This window comes from Pomacea canaliculata, linkage group LG2 (assembly GCF_003073045.1).
Source record: "Pomacea canaliculata isolate SZHN2017 linkage group LG2, ASM307304v1, whole genome shotgun sequence".
Classification (NCBI taxonomy): Eukaryota; Metazoa; Mollusca; class Gastropoda; order Architaenioglossa; family Ampullariidae; genus Pomacea; species Pomacea canaliculata.
This window is the reverse complement of record NC_037591.1, coordinates 40,586,999-40,606,983: the sequence shown is the minus strand read 5'-3', so window position 1 is coordinate 40,606,983 and position 19,985 is coordinate 40,586,999.

The window sequence follows — 19,985 nt, the reverse complement described above, 5'->3', positions numbered from 1 at the left end:
GGACATTCTTGCAGTAGATGTGCTGTTGTCTGACTGCCTGTCTGGCACGGGCACTGGTCTGTCTGGCCGATCCGGAGCTTGGTGTATAGATGGTGATTGAGACGGTTGTGGCCTGTCCTCAGCCTGAAAATAATGACCTGCTCAGCCCTTGTAAGCAGGTAGTATGGGTCGTTTCGGTTGAAACGTGGGTGCTGCTGCAGCCACTTGTTGTGCTGTTTGGCCTTAATGATGGTTTTGACTTCACTGTAGGTGGTGGACCTGTCTTGCTGCTCTTTTGTGGATCCTTCCTTGGCAAGAGTGTCTGCGGCTTCGTTGCCAAAAACTCCACAGTGGGAGGGAATCCACTGTAGTACGACTGTGCAGTCTCCGCATAAGGAGGAAAGAGCAGTGGACAGGTCGTTCAGTTTCTTGTCTCTGGCAGTCTGTAAGGCCTGCAGAACAGACAGTGCGTCCGTAAAGAAGACGACTTTGTTGGAGGTGTCTGGACTGTTTTCAACGTGGGTGGCACCGGTCTGAATGGCAACTGCTTCAGCCTTGAAGTTGGTGGAGTAGAGTCCGGTTGTGAGGGAAAGACGGTCTTCTCTTCCTCCTGGGTACCGGATGTAGACTCCGGCGCCACCATTTTTCACGGCTTGTTCGGCTGACCCGTCAGTGAACACGTGAGTCCACTGATCTTGTGGGAAGTTGTTGTGGATATACTCCATAGTACAGGACTTCCTCATAGCGTCTTGGGAGTCTTTCTTGCCGACACCAGGGATGCTGCAGTGAATCAGGGGGAAAGCAGTTTCATTCCATGCTGGGTTTGTCCGGCACAGGGGGATCTCTCTGAGGTCGTGTTCCAAGATGTCTCGGTGTTTTCGTTCAAGGATCCTCGCCTGGTGGATGAAACTTCCCCTTTTCAACCTTCCCTTCGTCGGCTGAGTCAGTCTGTTTCTCATGGGGTGATTTGGAAGTCTCTTGAACTTGGCGGCTTGGACGAGCATCTTTGTGTCACGTCGGTCCTCAAGTGGTTCCAAACCCTGTGATTGTCTCCAGTTCTTGTATGGGCGTAGACCTCATGGCTCCAGTGATGAGTCTGGCTGCTTGGTTCTGAACCTTGCTGACCTTCTCAAAGTTGGATTTTGCTGCTGTGCCCCATGCTGTCATGCCATACTCTAGGACTGGTCTGACCCTTCCGGTGTACAGCTTCTTGAGGATTCTGTCATCCGCGCCCCAGTTCGTGCCAGCCAACTTCTTCATAATTGCAAGTCGCACCTTGGCTCTGGCCTCGACCTTCATGGTCTGAGGCTTCCAAGTAAGTCTCTTATCGAAGGTTACCCCAAGGTAGGTAGGGTTATCCTCCAGTGGGAGAATCTGTCCATCGAATTTCAGAGTGGCCTTCTGTTCCCTAGTGGACAGACTAAAGATAGTGTAGGTGGTCTTTTTGGGGTTGACTTTGACAAGCCACCTCTTCGTCCAGTCCTGCAGGACATCAAGCGCCTCTTGGAGTCGGTAGTTGGCAGTTGTCAGGTGTTCTTCTGTGCAGCAGAGGACCAGGTCATCTGCATAGATGGCTCCTTGGACATTTCCGGGGAGGTCCTTGATGATGTCGTTTATGAAGACAAGGAACAGGGTAGGACTGAGTACTCCCCCTTGAGGAACTCCTTCTCTCAGCGTCTTCTTTTGGCTGTATGTTCCGCCAACGTGGACTCTGGCCTTCCTATTTTTCAGGTATTGAGAGATCCACTGGTACATACAGCCGGTTACGCCACACTTCTGGAGTTTCAACCTCAGTCCATCTTTCCAGACCTTGTCGAAGGCCTTTTCCATGTCTATCCACACCGTCAGCGTGTGCTTCTTGTCCTGGAAACCATCTTCGATCTTCTGGGCGATGTATGCAACCTGGTCTTCAGTTGAGCGATGTTGTCTGAAGCCTGCTTGTTCTGGTGTAAAGATGTTGTTCTTTTCCAAGTGCCATGATAATCTGGTGTTGATGAGGCGCTCCATTAACTTGCCCACGCAACTGGTGAGGCTTATGGGTCTGTAACTGTCCACCTTCGCTCGGTCTTTGCCTTTCTTGTGGACGGGCACAATGTCTGCCTCTCGCCAGATTTGTGGGACAGGGCCACTTCCAGCTGTTGTTGAAGAGGTCGAGGAGTTTGGTCTTGGCTCGTGGGCCCAGGTGTTGCAGCATTTCATTGGTGACCTTATCTGGACCAGGGGATTTCTTCTGACTTAGGGTCTTGACTGCTTCTTCAAACTCTTTCATGTTGAATGGTTTGTTCATATAGTCTTCCTGGTGTTTTTGCTGGCTGAATTCTCTTCTTTCTTCATGAACTTGCTGTTTCTTTTCTTCTGGTACTGTGATGTTGCTGACCTCTTCATAGCTGTCAATTAAAGCGTTTGCTGCTTTTCTACCTGTTAGCATATCTTGTGCTTGTTGTATGACGATCGGTGCACTTCTAGTATCTTCATCATTCATCGCCCTTGCCAGCTTCCATAACTTGTTTCCTTCTCTGTCTAGATTTAGTTCCTCTGTCTTTTCTCTCCATCTCTTTCTTGCAGCTTCGTTGCAGGCTTTTCTGTATTTGGCGCTTGATTCTTTCAGTGCTATGTTGTTTTCTATGGTGGGTCATTCTCACTTTTCCCTGATCTTGGAGACTTCATCTTCTAGTTCTTGAGTTCTTCTGTCCAATATGGCCTATAGTTCTTTCGTGGCCTCTGGTATTGCTTCTGAGGCAGCTTTTAAGATCGCCTGTTGAATGCATCGATGGCACGGTTTGATGTTCTGGTCCGCCACACGTATTCCTTTGGTGTACTGGTCTGACAATGAGACGAAAGTATCCCAGTTGGCTTTCTTGTAATTCCACCTGGGAAATGTCTTTGAATCTTGGGGCCTGTACTGCAAGTTGATGGCCATTTGACTGGTCTGTGGTCGCTGCCGCCTAACTGGTTCTGTACCCTCTGGTTGTTTTCTTGGAGAGGTCGTCAGTGGCGAAGCAGGTCAGGGGTCATTGAGGAGACCCATCTGCGCGAGAAGAAGTCGGTGGTCTTCTGGATCGTTCAGCAGGATCATCTTGCTATCGATCTGCCAGTCCTCCACTTCCTCTCCTCTATTACCGTCTCGTCGTAGCCCCAGCAGGTTGAGTGGCTGTTGAAGTCGCCGACAGCCAAGCAGTTTTCGGCAGGGATATCAAGAGTCTGCAGGGAACGTTCTTTGTCGGTGTGGCAGTACAGGTTGAAGATAGTGAGCACAGTGCTGTCTACTGTAATCTTGACTCCATTTATTTCAGCTTGCTGATCGTGTCACTTGAAATCTCTTGCTGGGATGTTATTCTTGACAAGAATCAGCACACCTCCCTTGTGTCTTCCTTCTCTGTCCATCCTGTAGGTTGGTAACCTCTGATGGTAATCTGTGGTTGGGGTTCAGGTGTGTTTCTTGAATACAGGCCACATCTATTTTTTCAGCATGTAGTCTTTCGGTGAGGGCTAATTTTGTTGTAAACGCCCTCGGCGTTCCACTGTAGGATGTTGAGAGCCTCAGGGTCTCTTCTGTGGTTGTTGTTCCTTTTCGGCCAGTAGCCATTTCCCTCCGCCTCCGAAGCCTGGCTCCTCGCATCGGGCGTGGTGACCACCAGTATCATGGGTGGGCCCTGTTGAGGCGCAGGGCCCGCACTTCGCCGCCTGGCGGGACCTCACAGGCAAAGCACCATATCGTTAGAGTGAGCGTTGTCCATTCCATGCGAGTGTCAGTGCGTTGTGCTGCCGTTAAGCGCACGATGGCCCAGCACATCCGTCTTCGGCGTCAGTTTTCTTTTCCGAGTGTCTTCTCGTAGAGAGACTTGCCGTCCAGGCTAACGACCATCCTCTGCCGGGTGCAACATTTTAGTCTGGCCTCTACCCTGACAGACCTGTTCGGCTTGCTTGGACCTGCCAGGAGCACAAGGCTCCCGCCGACATAGCTCTGTGGGTCGACGAGGCACACAAGCCACCACACCACTACAAGGTAAGTTGCACCAATTGGTGGTGGACAACACATTCAATACACAGGATAACAATTAAAGGGATATAATTAAACAAAGGAGTACATGTATATATATATATACACAAAGAGCAGTTGACATGGCCTTGACTTAATCTTAAAAACTTATCTTTCAATCGTAATCCCCTTGTTCGCTCTTCACAAATGGAGTTCACAAATTCCTGCTCACGTTCACAAATTACATTTTCAGTCCCATGTAGACTTTAACGAGAGTTCACAAATTCTTGCTCACCAAAATTCACACTTCACAGTTTCAGTCCCCACGTGGATTTTAACGTCTTCTATGATCCCTCAGACGGACTCTCAAGCGACCGCTCACCAGCTCGCTACCCGGAGAAGTGACGTTCTCTGCCCCTCCCCAGACCTCCTTGGTTCCTTTCTTCCGGTGGGCGTAACTTCCTCCCGGTGGCCTTGGAGGTGTAGAAAGGGTATGAGCGCCGGTGTAAGGGTCGTTGCTCGCCTCAGGCGGTCCCCGGCCTTCAGCTGGACAAAGGGGTGTCGGGCTGTTACCCGGTGGTCTCCCCCTGGCCATGGTTGACTCGCGGCCGCTTACGTCAGGTTGTTGTTAGCGCCGACTGGCCAACGGTGTTGAATAGTGGCGGCCAGACATTTGGCGCGCCAGTCGGGCCGATATGCCGCCAGCTTGGCCAGTTCACTGCTTTTATCATTGTAATCAAGCCTACCCCAACCGAATAACACACTAACTATACTAAATGCATAAAATGCCACAAAAAGTAGAAAACATATTTTCTACATCACCTACACCAGCCTGCTAATAATGTGGACACGCGTACAATCGCATTAATAATTTTTACACCTACTTACTTTAGCTCTCTGCTTGTTTAGCTTTTGTCTCAGAAAAAGTGGGTTTGTCGTGATTGTCTTGTGATGTCGTTTTGACCACTCATTCACTTAAAACAGTATTCGATTGACAAAACTTACATTTATCACATTATCACGGATGGAAGAAATCGGACGAATATAACCATTACAGGACGAATGCAGATCATCCGTCTTGTATGAAGACGAAACAGGGGCAAAGATGTGTCTATAGTGTTTATGGAGAAAATAAATAACAACAAATGCAACACTTTATAAGAAGAGATATTAGCATTTATCAATGTTTGTATGCATGGACAGATGAACCGCTTAAAGTGTAGAGTATTTCTATCTGTACGTATGTCTGCATCATGTGGTACTTTGATTGGTGATTAAAAATCTCCCTCAATCAAAGTGAAGAAGCAGGAACATTGTAACACACTGGCTACCTATATCCGATATTAAATTCTAGGTTGAGTATCGCTCCGTGTAAGATGTAGCAAGGTGTAGCGGTGTCCATACCAGGGAATCCTGTCTTCAGGCTGAACAAGACACAGTCGTACTTTCCTTTGAGAATTATTATTGTCATTGCTTAGCTTTTGTGACTGAATAGACAAGTTTTTAAGCCACTCGTAGCTGGCTGATGTACTGTCCATTTATTAAGGGATGTAATTAAGAGTGTACAGTGATTAATCCATTATTGTAAAGCCAGCAGGTACAGGGCAGACCACTCAACAGTAAGAAGGATGGTCTAACAGTTTATAAACAGATGTTTTTGATCAGTGTTGTATGATATCCATACTTCTATAGCTGTGGTAGCAGACGATGATAGACTAACAAGAGGAAAGTGACGCTGAGAGAGAGAGAGACGGAGGCAAATGGAGAAAAGTGAAGTTTGAAGAAGAGTATGTGGTGACTGAGTCACGCAGGTCTTATCTATCCCCTGTCACTTATTATTACAAGCTGTAAATGGGGAACCGCATAAAAGCGAACAAAACGTAAAAATTAGGAGATAAAACACGAAGAGGTTTAGTAATCTAGGGATGAACTTTTGGCTTTCCAAAGGACAGGACTGACTTGAAGATCGCGATACCGTCCTCCCGTCTCTCTCCTGTTTTATCAGATATACGTCTTCTGTTTATTAAACCAAAGGCACTTGACGGATAAGCAATAACCCTGCATTGTAAATAGCTAAACAAAATCTTATCCTCATGTTTGTCAGTTACATATCCTCTTCTTCTAATAGTATCCTAAACGGAAGCTATCAAAAACTGAACATACAAAATTATTCAAAGATAAGTCGTGAGCAAAACAAGCTACTTACATGTTCAGGTCTGTTTGTCGCATCCTTATAGCATCTTACATTGCAAGATAAACCTTTCATGAGAAACCAGATGGACAGGACAGATGACATTGAGAGAACACCTTTACTGATACAGAAAACTATAAGGGAATAAAATATCCAAGAAGTGTTCCCATAAAAATCTTGATTTATTCAACATTAAAAAGAATTTTATAGTTTTGTAGGAAAGATTTTGGACTTCCACAATTTATTGCAAGCGCAGTTGCCACAACATTGTGATCCATAAGAGGAGACAGTATTTTCAAGGCTATCGTCGCATGTAATATCTAAAGGAAGTTAAGGAAAAGGCTGAAACACACAATCTGACTAGCAAAAAGTTGGGATATTTGGTGGACAAAATGTGCCGCTAAAATCTGCAGTAAATCTGTCTTTCATGCTTGTAGTGTTTAGTCAGTAAACCCTCACCCACCTAAAAGTCAGAGTGATGTTGTGCGCAAAAGCAAGTGAACAAGAAAGTATGAGAAGCGAATGAGAGACAGAAATCGAGAGAGGATTAGATGGGAAAAGTAGGAAGACTGTCTTTCCTGATTTCAATGCTGCTAACTTATCGGTGAAGAACACGTAGCTCCCCCTGGCCTAAGGATGTTAAAATCCTCTTAAATCTTTGCCTTTATCCTCTCTGATGTTTGAATGTTGAAAATTTGAATTCTATCTACATATAGTTTGTAGACTATGTTGCTTGTGTGTGTGTGTGTGTGTGTGTGTGTGTGTGGTGTGTGTGTGTGTGTGTGTGTGTGTGTGTGTGTGTGTGTGTGTGTGTGTGTGTGTGTGTGTGTTTATTATTCTACGTGCTTTATTATGACTTTACTGTGCACTTTACTATCATCATTAATTTTCTCGAGTGTGGCTGACACACATAGATGTATATATGCCATCACTCTGTATTTCTACTACCGCCAGTTGGTGCATCTTATCTTGTAGTGGTGTGGTGATTTGCACACTTTGTCGATCCACAGAGCGATGTCGGCGGGAACCTTGTGCTCCTGGCAGGTGTAACCAGGCCCAACAGGTCTGTCAGGGGAGAGGCCAGACTAAAATGTTGAACCCTGGCTCTTAAGTTTGGTGGTTTGTCTTTGGGCTAACAACCCACTTATGTAAAAACAAAAACTGCTGTTACAGACACCGAAACACAACAAGGGCAAGGTTGGTAAGAGTCCTCTCTAGAAGAGCTCATGACGCGTGCTAGTGAAAGCCTTAGGGAAGCCAGCTCGCCAACTCGTCTTTTGACGATCAAGGCAAAAACCTCCATGTTCAATGGAACATCAGAACCCTCTATGAAAGTGACAAGTCAACTCCATTAGCAAGAGAAGTGATACAAAATACATCAGGGTCCTCGGGTTATGCGAAACCGTAAAGGAAGCATAGAAGACTGGCTTAAAGGGCCATGGAAGGAGCTTTGTCAACAAGGACGGTGGAGTGGATGATGACATCAAAAGGCCCATATACATGGACAGCAGTCAGTGACGTTGTGACGTCAGTTAGTGACGTACAGCAAGTGTCTGAGGTCATTGCAAAGATTTGTCATCGTCATCGGTGGTGTGACGTGAGTTCATTCATGTTTTAAAGTGAACTTTTCTATGCACAGTTTTAAAAATGATAGAAAACTGTTTTACTTGGTAAGCAGTCTCAGTCATATGTCATTAGGTCAAGTGACGTGACTTCGTCTGGGTAAACAAAAAAGTCCTATGTCATTTCTCTTCTTAAACACAACATGCTACACAACCTTCAACTTCTCCCATTTGAACAGATGCGAACATAGACGAGATTCAAGTGGATCCTACTCTTTACGAGATTCTAAGCAGTTTTATTTTACCTTTACAATCCCTTTAACACCAATGTGAAAGCTGTCCTACTGTATGGTTCTGAAACCTGGATAGTGACAAACACTATGAACAACAAGCTCCAGACCTTTACCAACAAAAACAAAAACAAAAAAACAAAAAAACCCACGAAAATGTCACTAGCCAAGAACCCTAACTCTGACACCATTACCAGGCAGGTATTTGACTGGAACCCTCAGGGGAAAAGAGAGTTGGGAGACCAAAGCAGACTTGGAAAAGAACTGTAGACAGCGAGGCAAAGAACGTCGGAGCTTTTCTCCTACAAATTTCTCTGATGATGAATAATGATGGGTGCCATGGTTGTTTCTTCGCAGTGTGCTTAGAGAAAATGTCTGTGTGTGACGGCCAGTCACGAACTGACTTCCTCGTATGTTCAACCAATCAAATGTCTGTGAGATGGTCAGGACGTCACAGTCCACAAAATGTTCAGCCAATAGATCGCCTGTGGACTAGTCAGACGAGGAAGGGATGTCTTTGGTATAAATGTTCACAGCGCACGTCTGGGCGTCTTCACGAGGAAGTTCTTGAGTGAAGGAAATTGGTTTGAGTTTATTTTCTTTTAAGTTTTATTCAAAAAGATTTAAAACACAGAATATATATCGGTGTCAAAGCTTTAGCTGCATTCTACTGTGGACGTAAATAAAAGGAAAAGATTCTCTAAGCAAGTGTAAGAAGTCACATCTCGTGGTAAGTGTGCATCCTCCTCCTCCTCCTCATCATCATCATCACCATCATCATCATCATTACTATTATCACAAACTCCAGAAACTACAGACGTCTGCTGCACGTCTGGTGCTTAGAGCCAGGAAACGGGACCACGACACGCCTCTCCTTCGTTGTCTACACTGACTTCCCACCCGTTGTGGCATCCAGTACAAACTGTCCAGGCTGTTTTAATTTTTTTTTTTGCTGGCACCTGCCCTGATTATTTCTCTGAACTGCTCTTTCCTTACATCACACCTATAAACAACTGCGCTCCTCGTCTCATGATCGTTTCCTTACTCTTCCTGTCACTAAAAAAAACAATATATTGCCACAGGATTTGTAGTTATTGTGCAGCGAAACAATGGAACTCTCTCCCTTTCCATACCCGCCACCTACCCGCTTTTGAATCCTTTAAACGTGCACTGAACACGCACTTCTTCAATAAACATGACTCCTAACAACCTTTCCCATAATGCTAGTCCTTTGTCACACCCTTCCTTTTGTAATATCATATTACTCTCAGCTCTTGTTCTTGCTATTTGGTTCCTCTTTGTGTTTTCTGCATTTGATTTTTTCTTAGTTTAGTACTGTTCTTTATTATGTTATAGTTTATATGTTTGTTTTCCTGTCCTTCGTATGCTGTCCATGTTTCGTTCTTGTTCTTAAACGCATAGAGGAGTGTGAGTATGCGCTTTACAAAATTAATTTTATTTTTGGTGGTAGTAGTAGTAGTGGCTGGGAGAGCATTCTACAACCAGAAACAAGATGCTTGTCCTTCAATTCATCATGCTGTCCCTGCGAGATAACTAACCTTTGCCTTTTAAGAAAGTCCCACGAAGTGCTGACGAGTTGACTCATGTTTCGTGTTACATTTGTATGTGTTAATATAGCAATACTTGCAAATTTGTTGCGAATAAAAAACGTTAGTTGACTGAAGGATTAAAAATTTTCCTAGATAACAAAAAGACCTTTGATTCTTTTGAGAAGACTTGGCTAAATTCAAACAAAAATATCAAAAACAAGAATGAGAAAGAGACTATAACAACCTTTGTGGCGGAAAGAAGCACAAAGACACGATTAGCCTACACTAGTGGGCCACTCACATTCGCATTTGGTAATCAGTAAGTGGACCATAGCAGTCAAATATGACGGAGCAAAGTGATCAGGAGTTTCGGAATGATTTAAATAATTTTCTACACATTTTGAGAAGCACGATTTTCCTTGTAAAATAACATCATACACCGATGCTTTGCTTAGTTAAGTGTTTGAACACCTCTTTCAACATTTTTTTTGATCATAATTCTTCTGTTGCAAACTTTCCAACATTGTTAGATGTCACAGACGCCGCTCACCAGAGCAACACACACAACACGTCCACGCGCATTCTTTCACACAAGAGACAAAGATTTGCCCGAGGGCTGCTCGTCGCTTTTCTGACAGAGGTCTAGTGTGTTGCTTATCACGCTAGCCCTCCTAATCCACTGGTCAACACAAATAATAAGTTTTACACAGCAAGTCATCACACTTATATCTTCACTAAATCATAAGGCATACATCATAATCATAACTGCAGTTAACCATCCTGACATGGCATGAAATGTAAATGTAAAACTCAAATCCACTATTTGACAGCCAGCAAGAAAACACAGTCAAGTAGCTAGAATACTCAGGGTACACATCAAACCCCGCTAGCACCTACAATACTCAGGGTACACATCAAACCCCGCTAGCACATACAATACTCAGGGTACACATCAAACCCCGCTAGCAAATACAATACTCAGGGTGCACAGCACCGCTACTTAATACTAATGTCCCACTCTACCAGTTCGTTTTACAAAGTTTCTCAGTCTTCTTAAACAGTTCAAACATTTGATCTCACCGTGATAATTCTCTAATGAGAACCCCGCTCCAACCCCGCTCCCCCTCCATCCCCTGATATTCCCTTCACATGATAGTCAAGAAAGAACAAGTTCGCCTCTTTTTTAGTTTCTCTTGGATATGTTGTGCTTTCGGTTCTAGTGTTCTGATCTGCACATTCTTCGGCAGAGCGTTGGGCTGTTTACTCGCCTGTGGCTTATTATTTCTTCCTCTGCTATTATCAATATCTTCTTCCACTAACGGCGGCTATCACTTCTTCTGCCATCTTGCTTTATATATTTTTTAACTACGTGATTGTATGCACAAGGCTTCGTTTACCTACGCTTATTCTGACATTGTAACCCAGTGTGGACCATGTCGTCTTCCTTCTTGATTTTGATTTACCTTGCTACATACTAGCCAAACTTCTACTGTAGTTGCCTATCCAGTGGGGCTATGGCCCCATCTCCGTCGAATTCAAGAATAAGTCTTGCATCATCGTGTGAACTGCTGTTTGGAGACGTCCTCTGGTTTGCAGACCTTTGCTCATTACTGTGTTTATCAGCCACATAGGATTGATGTGATTTCTAATTGACTTCTTCAGTTGTGAATCTCGGTGGACAAACTGGAAACAACTTGCTGATTATTTTATCTTCTCACTAACATATACTTAATTCTTTTGTCTGCTAAATTCTTTCCCTACTAAAAACTTAGGTCCTGGAACTAAAGTACTCTATAGCCTCATATAATTAGACTTCTCAATTCCTCAGGAAATGTCCCCTAATAGACCACACAAAGAGTGGCCTACTAAAGATGGGCTTCGCATAGGCCACCTAAATATTAACACCGCCCTAAAAGAAAATACCTGATGTAAAAACATTCATATACAACTTGGGAACCCCCTTCCACATCTTTGCCCTGTCTGAAGCCCGGGTTACGAAACTTGTCTCCCTTGACAACATCGGTATTCCCGGGTACACACTGGAACGTCGGCACCCAGAGCGCAAACATGAAACTGGTTTACCCACCTACATCAGCACAGCACTCAACACTAACAGGCTGCACCACCTAGAAAACTACAACGTAGAGTCCATCTGGCTAGAAGTAAAACTGAATAATACGGCTCCACTTCTTATAGGATTCATTTATAGAAACCCTAACGAACGAGCCGAGTGGACGGATCACTTCAGCTCCATGCTAGATGCCGTGCTCCTTGAGTTCAAAGAATACATGCTGCTAGGGGACTTCAACATCGACCTCCTAAAACCGAATAAGCAATGGATAGAGAAGATCAGCCTAGCGAACCTCCCCCAGTTAGTTACCACCCCAACAAGGGTCACTAACACATCACAAACACTGATTGACCATATCTACGTCAGCAACCAACATAACATACTCGAAGTCTGTGTACCCATGACAGGCTGCAGCGACCACTTCCCTGTTTGCCTGACGTGGCACAAAAATGGGACCAAAGTTCCCAGAAGTTCACACAAAACAACCACCTACCGCTCCTTTAATACCTTCAATGAAACCAAATTTCTAGATGATCTATACAACTCTCCCCTCAATAACTTATACGATATCACAGACCCACATGATGCCATCACCTACTGGCACAACCAAAATCTAACTATATACAATAAGCATGTACCGCTGCAGACCAAACGTGTTAAACACCACATCAAACCCGCTTGGTTCGACCTGGAGCTCCAAGCCGCGATTAATGTAAGAGACAAACTCAAAAAGAAGGGGCCAAGAAGCGAAATTCAAAAAGCAAAGCTCCCACTGTGGGGTTTTTGGCAACGAAGCCGCAGACACTCTTGCCAAGGAAGGATCCACAAAAGAGCAGCAAGACAGGTCCACCACCTACAGTGAAGTCAAAACCATCATCAAGGCCAAATAGCACAACAAGTGGCTGCAGCAGTACCCACGTTTCAACCGAAACGACCCATACTACCTGCTTACAAGAGCTGAGCAGGTCATTATTTTCAGGCTGAGGACAGGCCACAACCGTCTCAATCACCACCTTTACACCAAGCTCCGGATCGGCCAGACAGACCAGTGCCCGTGCCAGACAGGCAGTCAGACAACAGCACATCTACTACAAGAATGTCCCATGCACGAAGAACTCAGGCACCGCATTTGGACTGATGAGACGCCAGTATTGAGGAAGCTACACGGCAACCTGGAGGACCTGCGGCGCACAGCATCATTTGTGCAGGAGGCAGGCGTGTCCATTTGAGTGAACGACGACGAAGAAGAAGAAAAAGCAAAGAAATTTTGTCACCGCTATGAAACGAAGCAAGATGAAAAACTACTTTAGCAAACTCATAGAATGCAAACAGAACACCATACTGATCTGGAAAGCCATCAACCAGCTAACCAACAGATCAAGAAAAACCAGTACTGCATACTCCCTAACACACTGAACGCACACTTTGCAGGAGTTGCTACTAGGGTAGCCTTAAACGCACCTTAAACAAGCAAAAGTAATCCCAATACACAAATCAGGTGATCCAAGTGACCCCACAAATTATCGTCCAATCTCAATTCTGTCGCCTCCCTCAAAACCCTTAGAAAAACACATCCATAAGCACCTTTTAAGGTATGAACTTCTCCATACAAACCAATCCGGCTTTAGGCCCCGTCACTCTTGCCACACTGCGCTTGCACAAGTAAGAACATCTCCAAGAAAGTCTACCAGCTGTCCAGAATAAAACATTTCCTGTTCTACTAAAACCGACAATAGACCCGAATGACTTCACCTCTCTAGGTGTCCTTCCTCTAAAAAACAGACTTAAATTTAACAAATGTATTTTCATGTATAAAATACTGACGGGCAAACTATCTCCAAGACTCTCTCTCCTATTTTCCTCCAATAACTCTAGAACCTTCCCAAAACTGAATATCCCTTTCCTCGACTAGAACTCTTCAAATCAAGTCTGCAATTCAGAGGGAGCGTGCTATGGAACAGCCTCCCACTCCATCTCAAGCAATTGCACTCCCTGAACTGCTTTCGACGCCATCTATCTGAATACTTTCAAGACATATAGATGAGGCCTCTAGAGATTCCTCCCAACTCCAGGTGACCTTGTAATATATGCATATTTCTTCTTAACTATCACCTTGTACATATCCACCCTTCTTTCTGTTTACGACAATTTTTTGTTATATAATGCTTAATTACTTCATTTATGTAGTTAATTTCTTTCCCTGTAAAGGGCGAGGGCTAAATGGGGAAAAAAACGATCCGTCGCTTATTTTACCACTCGTAAATAAAGAATTGTCCTTGTAATTGTCCACTTACCATCACATTAGACTTCGCAAGGAAGCTAATTGCAATCGAGCTAATCGTTTCTGCCGCAACCTCTTACCTCCCTTGAATAACAAAATATATATATAATAATAATAACACACATGACATCGCTAGGGAGCATATTAGACCTACTGCGATTTGTACGGAACTTAGTGAGGATGTTAAGTTGTTTATCTTTAATAAATTATGTAAACATCTGGAAAAACTAAAGTCCACTCACGATTTCTTTTGGTTGATATTAGTTCTTTTACAATGCAACCTTGTTTTAAAGTATTGAAGGTACTGATTATAGTTTATCAAATCAACCAGTTTTGTGATTAGCGGATTTATTTACTTGCAGACAACAAAGATTCCAGTAAATAAAACTATTATTTAGAGCAATCTCTTTATAAACAAAATGGCGGCGCTTAGAGAGTGAATGATCTGAGTGTGGAGCCTGCTTGTCACATGTAGGTGTGGGGACGTCTTGTACTTTATCAACATTTGTTTATCTTTGGGCTTGGAGTAAACAGTGCGCTGTATGTTTACGTCATTATGCAATGTCGTCACTGATGACATCACTGCATGATGGAGTAGAGACTGAACCAGATAACCCTCAATGACTTCATGTTGACCTCTTGAACTTTAATCGCCAGGTTCTTGACATCTGTTTAGCTCCTTTAGCTCAGTAAGACTACATATCGTGTATCCTGTGTCAAATTAGTTGTCTAATTGTTTCCACTTCTGCCGCATCTTCCTGATTCCAGGACCCGAGCTTGAAGATTGACTTGTAACAGTTCGAATGTTTTTGAAACAGATTTCTGTAACTGAAGACTCAAAAGCTTTTGGATATTTGAGGTTAACCTTTATGTCAGAACCCAGTGCCAAGGTGTCTGTGTTACCATGTGTTACTGCGCTGCTGTGTTGTACAAGTACTGAAACCACGGCAAAGGAAAATAACATGCAATAGCAGCCTCGGACAATCGTTTTGTTTTATTGTTGAAGAACGCACAAATTTTGGCTGTGAGTGTGTTGGTCGGACCGTTCGTACCATGACAGTCAGGTCACAATGTGTGAGTCAAACAAGATGGCAGATTGCAAGGCTCACAGAGATACGAGAAAATATCGGCGATGTAGGGTCGAGGTTGATAGCCAAAGGTACAGGTGTGTAGAAAATTTCATGGTGAAGAATAGTAGCACAGAGAAACAAGACAATTACATGAACTGAAGCACTGATACGATATTGAAGTACCCAGGTTAGGCCATTCAGTTAAGACCGCACGGAACTGGAACTGGATACACTTTGACTACGATGATTATTACGAAAGTCACATAATATTTTTTGTTGCCGATTAATTTACTTATTTTTTTATTAGTGAAAGAATGTGTAGATCAAAGGAAATTTTTTTTAAAGACGTGTATGGCTATGCAACACCTGAGCAGTGTGAGTGTGCGTGCGTGTGTGTAAGCATGCGTGAAATGAACAAATAAAGAAAAAAATTGGGTTTTGTTTATTCCTGCATAAGCTAACTGGTGCAACAGAGTTGGTATTCCTGCAAACGTTAGTCCTTCCTTAGAAAGATTTATACTATATATGGATAGTGCACAGGACTGTTGGGTGTGAGGCTAGAAAACCTTAGCTGTCCACCCAACGGCTGTGTAGTTTGATTTGTCAAAAACGGTTAGATACTTGGGATTTTCTTGCCACGTGCCATAACCTAGTTAGTGTGCCTGTGCTTTATGCTTTGCCTTTTAATGTCTCCCTTTGCTGCGAAAACATTGCCATAAAGCTTTTAGAAGTATTTGATAATATAAACAAAGTTTCATAACCCTTCTTTTGTCGATAAAATACGGAATTCGTTTCTTTTTTTAAAGAAATCATTAGATGGACTAGTAGAGCTTTTAATCTTCTAATCTGTTTAAACATTTCACAGTTTAGTTGATAGTATGCAACATTTATTTACTGATCTCATTTTAAAAAGCTTATATTATCTCTTATTTCAGATATAAAGATGACTATGCAGCTTTTCATGTGTTTATTTACACTCTTGATTCAGCACAACGTACAGAAAACACGAGGTAAGATCGCAAGGTGGTCACACTGAAGGGTAGGAATAGTTTGAGTATTTACTGGTCAGCAAATTTAAATTTTTTTTTTACAAAAGTCCTGTTACTAAACCAAAACTTAGTCATTTCTAAACGATTTTGTACTTGCTTCATACAAATATGACAATCTAAATGTAAAATTCGCTCTAATTTTGTTGTTTAGTTAAGTCCTTGTTACTCCACGAGGAGCACAGAGCGGCAACAACACCTCGCCAGCGGACCCGGTATAGGGCAGCACCCCTCACTTGGTCCCATGTGGTTCCCAGTTCTTTGCCTCACTCTCTACTGTTCTTTTCCAAGTCTGTTTTGGTCTCCCAACTCCCCTCTTCCCCTAAGGGTTCCAGTCAAGTGTCTGCTTGGCTAGAGTGTCAGCTAGTTTACGCAGGGTGTGTCTTATCCAGCCCCACTTGCGCTTTGTGATGTCTTGGCTAGTGACATTCTGATTGGTTGTTTTTCACAGGCTGCTGTTAGAGATCTTTTTATGCCATATCTTATTCCCAGAAAATAACGTAGGCATCGGCTGGTAAAGGTCTGTAGCTTGTTGATGATGTTTCTCACTCTCCAATTGTCAAAACTATACGTAGGACTGTTTTCACATTGGTGTTGAAAATGCGGGTTTTACTGCGGAAGGATATCAAGAGTTCCAGATGGGGAGTAGTCTGTTGAAAACATGCCGGGCCCTGTTGATGCGTCTTTTGAAATCCTCGTCCACTTCACCATCCTTATTGACAATGCTCCCCTGATACACAGACCGATTTGTTTCCAGGATTCTATCTCCTTGAAATGTTATTGGGAGTATTAATCAGTTCAGTCGTCTTTCTGTTGACCTTTAAGCCAGTCTTTTCTGCTTCCTCTACAAGCTTACTCAGTGGTTTGTGCGTGTTGTTGGCAATGAGACAGGAGACTGTCATTTGCAAAGTGTAGGTACATAAAGCTGTTTGGTGAAGAATATCGGTGTTGTTTGTCTTCGATTGTCTTGCGATAATCAGGAAGATGATGATTGATGATGACGACGACGACAACATCACCTACAACGTTAGTTTATATAGTGTTTAACACCACCATTTCAGGCAGACACAAATTGTTTTACAAAATTCTACAAATAGTTTCATTCTTGTGGGTCGTGAGTGATTTCTAAGCTATAATGAGGCCGTCAATATCGGAACAGAATACCAAATTACATTTCGTTCTCAAGAAAAAGATCCAACTGCTGGTAGTGATTTAATGTGAAGTAAATGTCACATCTTCTAGAAGATTACATTATTGGAGTCTTGAACCTAGCGAGTCTGCCTTGTTCTTGGATAAGTCCAAATCACAAAATTGGTCATTTACTTCCTCCTGTGTTATTCTGTGTGAGGATGATGATGCACCACAATAATAATCTGGATCACTGCATGCTGACTGACCAGGATAAGAACATGTCGGCTTACCCTCGTCCTCATCAGATGAATAAAGAGATTATTCTGCTGGAGAGTCTGGAAAAGCAAGTCTCTCGGTATGGGGAACTGCTCAATGCAAATGGAACGTTGAGGTAGACTATTCTCGACTTAGTTTGCTTCGTTATCTCGCAGGATAGAGGAGGAACCAAAATAAACAGTTATTTGTGTAGCTACGGGCTCTCTCAAAACCACCAGGACTGGCAAACGGAATTGATAGACTTTTGAAAATCAACCAACTTGAAATCTGTGTTACACATGTAGCACGACATACATGAGGTGTCCAAGTCTTCTCTTGGTCGCTATCTGCATCTGACATCCACACCCATAAAGTCTCACTTAGTCACATAGTTTCAAACCCTTAGGTTATGAGACCGAATGTTAATTATGACAGTCTTACAATTTAGTCTTGACCATTGGTTTTTCCAAGAGCTTTGTTTATATTGTAGCCTGTGATGGTGTGTACACCTCACCCAGTGGCTCCATCTCGTCCCCGCTGTACCCCAGTCAGTACCCGCCTAATGAAGACTGTACCTACATCATCAACACAACACAGGGCCATCGCGTTACCTTGACTTTTGTTACATTTGACATTGGTGATGGAACCGATGACTGCAAGTTTGACTCTTTGGAGGTTTGTGATTGTTTGTTTGCCTTTATTTAGAGTCCGTGTTCTCCTGCATTATAAAATACATCATGTATTATTCTGACACTGATTGGGAAGATTTATATAGAAATTAATGTCATGGGGTGTTTTTATACTTTTTTGGGGACTAAAACGAGCCAAAGGTAGAATAAAATGCAGTTGGAATAATACAGAATTAATGAAGATAAATATACTAAAGGTGAGTAATGGAAATACCTAGAAATCAAAACTTACAAGAATGCTGGCCGCGACTAAAGTGATCTTTAGCACCTCCTTTCACAACAGCGTACGAGAGTCGTTCAAAAAGTTTACAGCCTCACCAAGAACTAAGAAACATTACTCAATATTTCTGCTGTGGCAACACACCACCACTTCTTATGAAACTAGAAACTAAAACACATTTCTATTTACGTTTTTTTATTGCACGTGAAGCCTGTTGCAAAGTAAAGAGTAGTTTCCAAAAAATATAAACATGAAAAAAAGAGCCCAAGCAGTCGAAAGTATCTGCAAAAGAAAGGTGACACCAAAGGAAATCCATGATGATATGGTACAAACACTTACTGAGGACTCCCCTTCTGATGCAACTGTGAAGAAGTGGCTTACTAAATTCAAGCGAGGTATGGTCAGCACAGAATATGACCGTTGGTCAGTTTGTCCAAAAACCTCAAACACTGATGATCAAGTGGAGGCCATTCACCTTATGGTTTTGAATGAGAGACTGTTTACTGTCAAGCAGATAGCTAAGTCCATTGTTTCTGGTTGTCCACACTGTTTTAACTGAGTTCAAGGGGATGAGCAAGATGTCTACAAGATGTCTCTCAAGAATGTTGAGGTCAAAGCAGAAGCTGTTAGGCTTGACATTTCCAAGACACTTCTGACTCAATTCAAGAATGACCCTGAGAATTTCGACCTCAGATCAGTAACTGAAATGAACCTGGGTTCATCCTTTCAACCTTAATTAAAAATTGAATCCAACAGTGGAACACTGCGGTTCTCCGCCTTTAAAGAAATTCAAGCAGACAGTCTCTTTTGGGAAGGCGATGGCTTCAATATTTCATATTCTGAAGGCGCACTGATGATTGACCACCCCGAAACGTGAAAAAAAACTATTGATGAACAGTACTAAGCTCAGAACTAACACAACTGGAAAAAAATGGTGAAGTTGAAACAAAGAGAAAGCTGAGGCAGCCCTGTATAAACCCACCCGTTCACTCTGCTCAGGTTGCAGTAGCTGAAGGAGCAACCGTCGCTTTGAATTGCTACCACCCATCCCACTTACCAGACACAGACCATGTGACTTTTACCTGTTTGCTAAATTTTAATCCCAACTACGTTGTCGATAGTTTGGAAACACTGATGACGTGCTATGGAGGAGTTTGGATGGTCCAGGAGGCCACTACTTTTCGTGATTTGATTGCAATGCTTGAGCATTGTTGGAATGTGCATTGATGTCAAAGGAGACCATTTAGAAAAAAAACTGTTTATTTTAGTCAAATCCTTCTGGATGAGGTTTAGAACATTTTGAACTGATCTCCTACTCATATTTACAATATGGTCTTCACTTACTGACAGGCAGAGACAGCAGTCACATCAAAATACAATTCACACGAAAATGCAGGATAAATATAATTTTAACCATTGACTCATTTTATATATCTAGTATTGTAATATGTATTGTACAACTATATGCTTGTAAGAAATTTAAGGTGACTGGGTGAGTATGTAGATTTCTCTCGGATGTGGGAAAACCTGAAACGTTTATGAACATTAGCAGTCATTTTCATATTTTTGTTTAACTTCAACGACTTTATGTTTACATCCCAAGATCCGGGATGGAAGCTCCGAGCTGTCACCGTCTATGGGTATCTTCTGTAACACGAGAGTTCCGGAGAG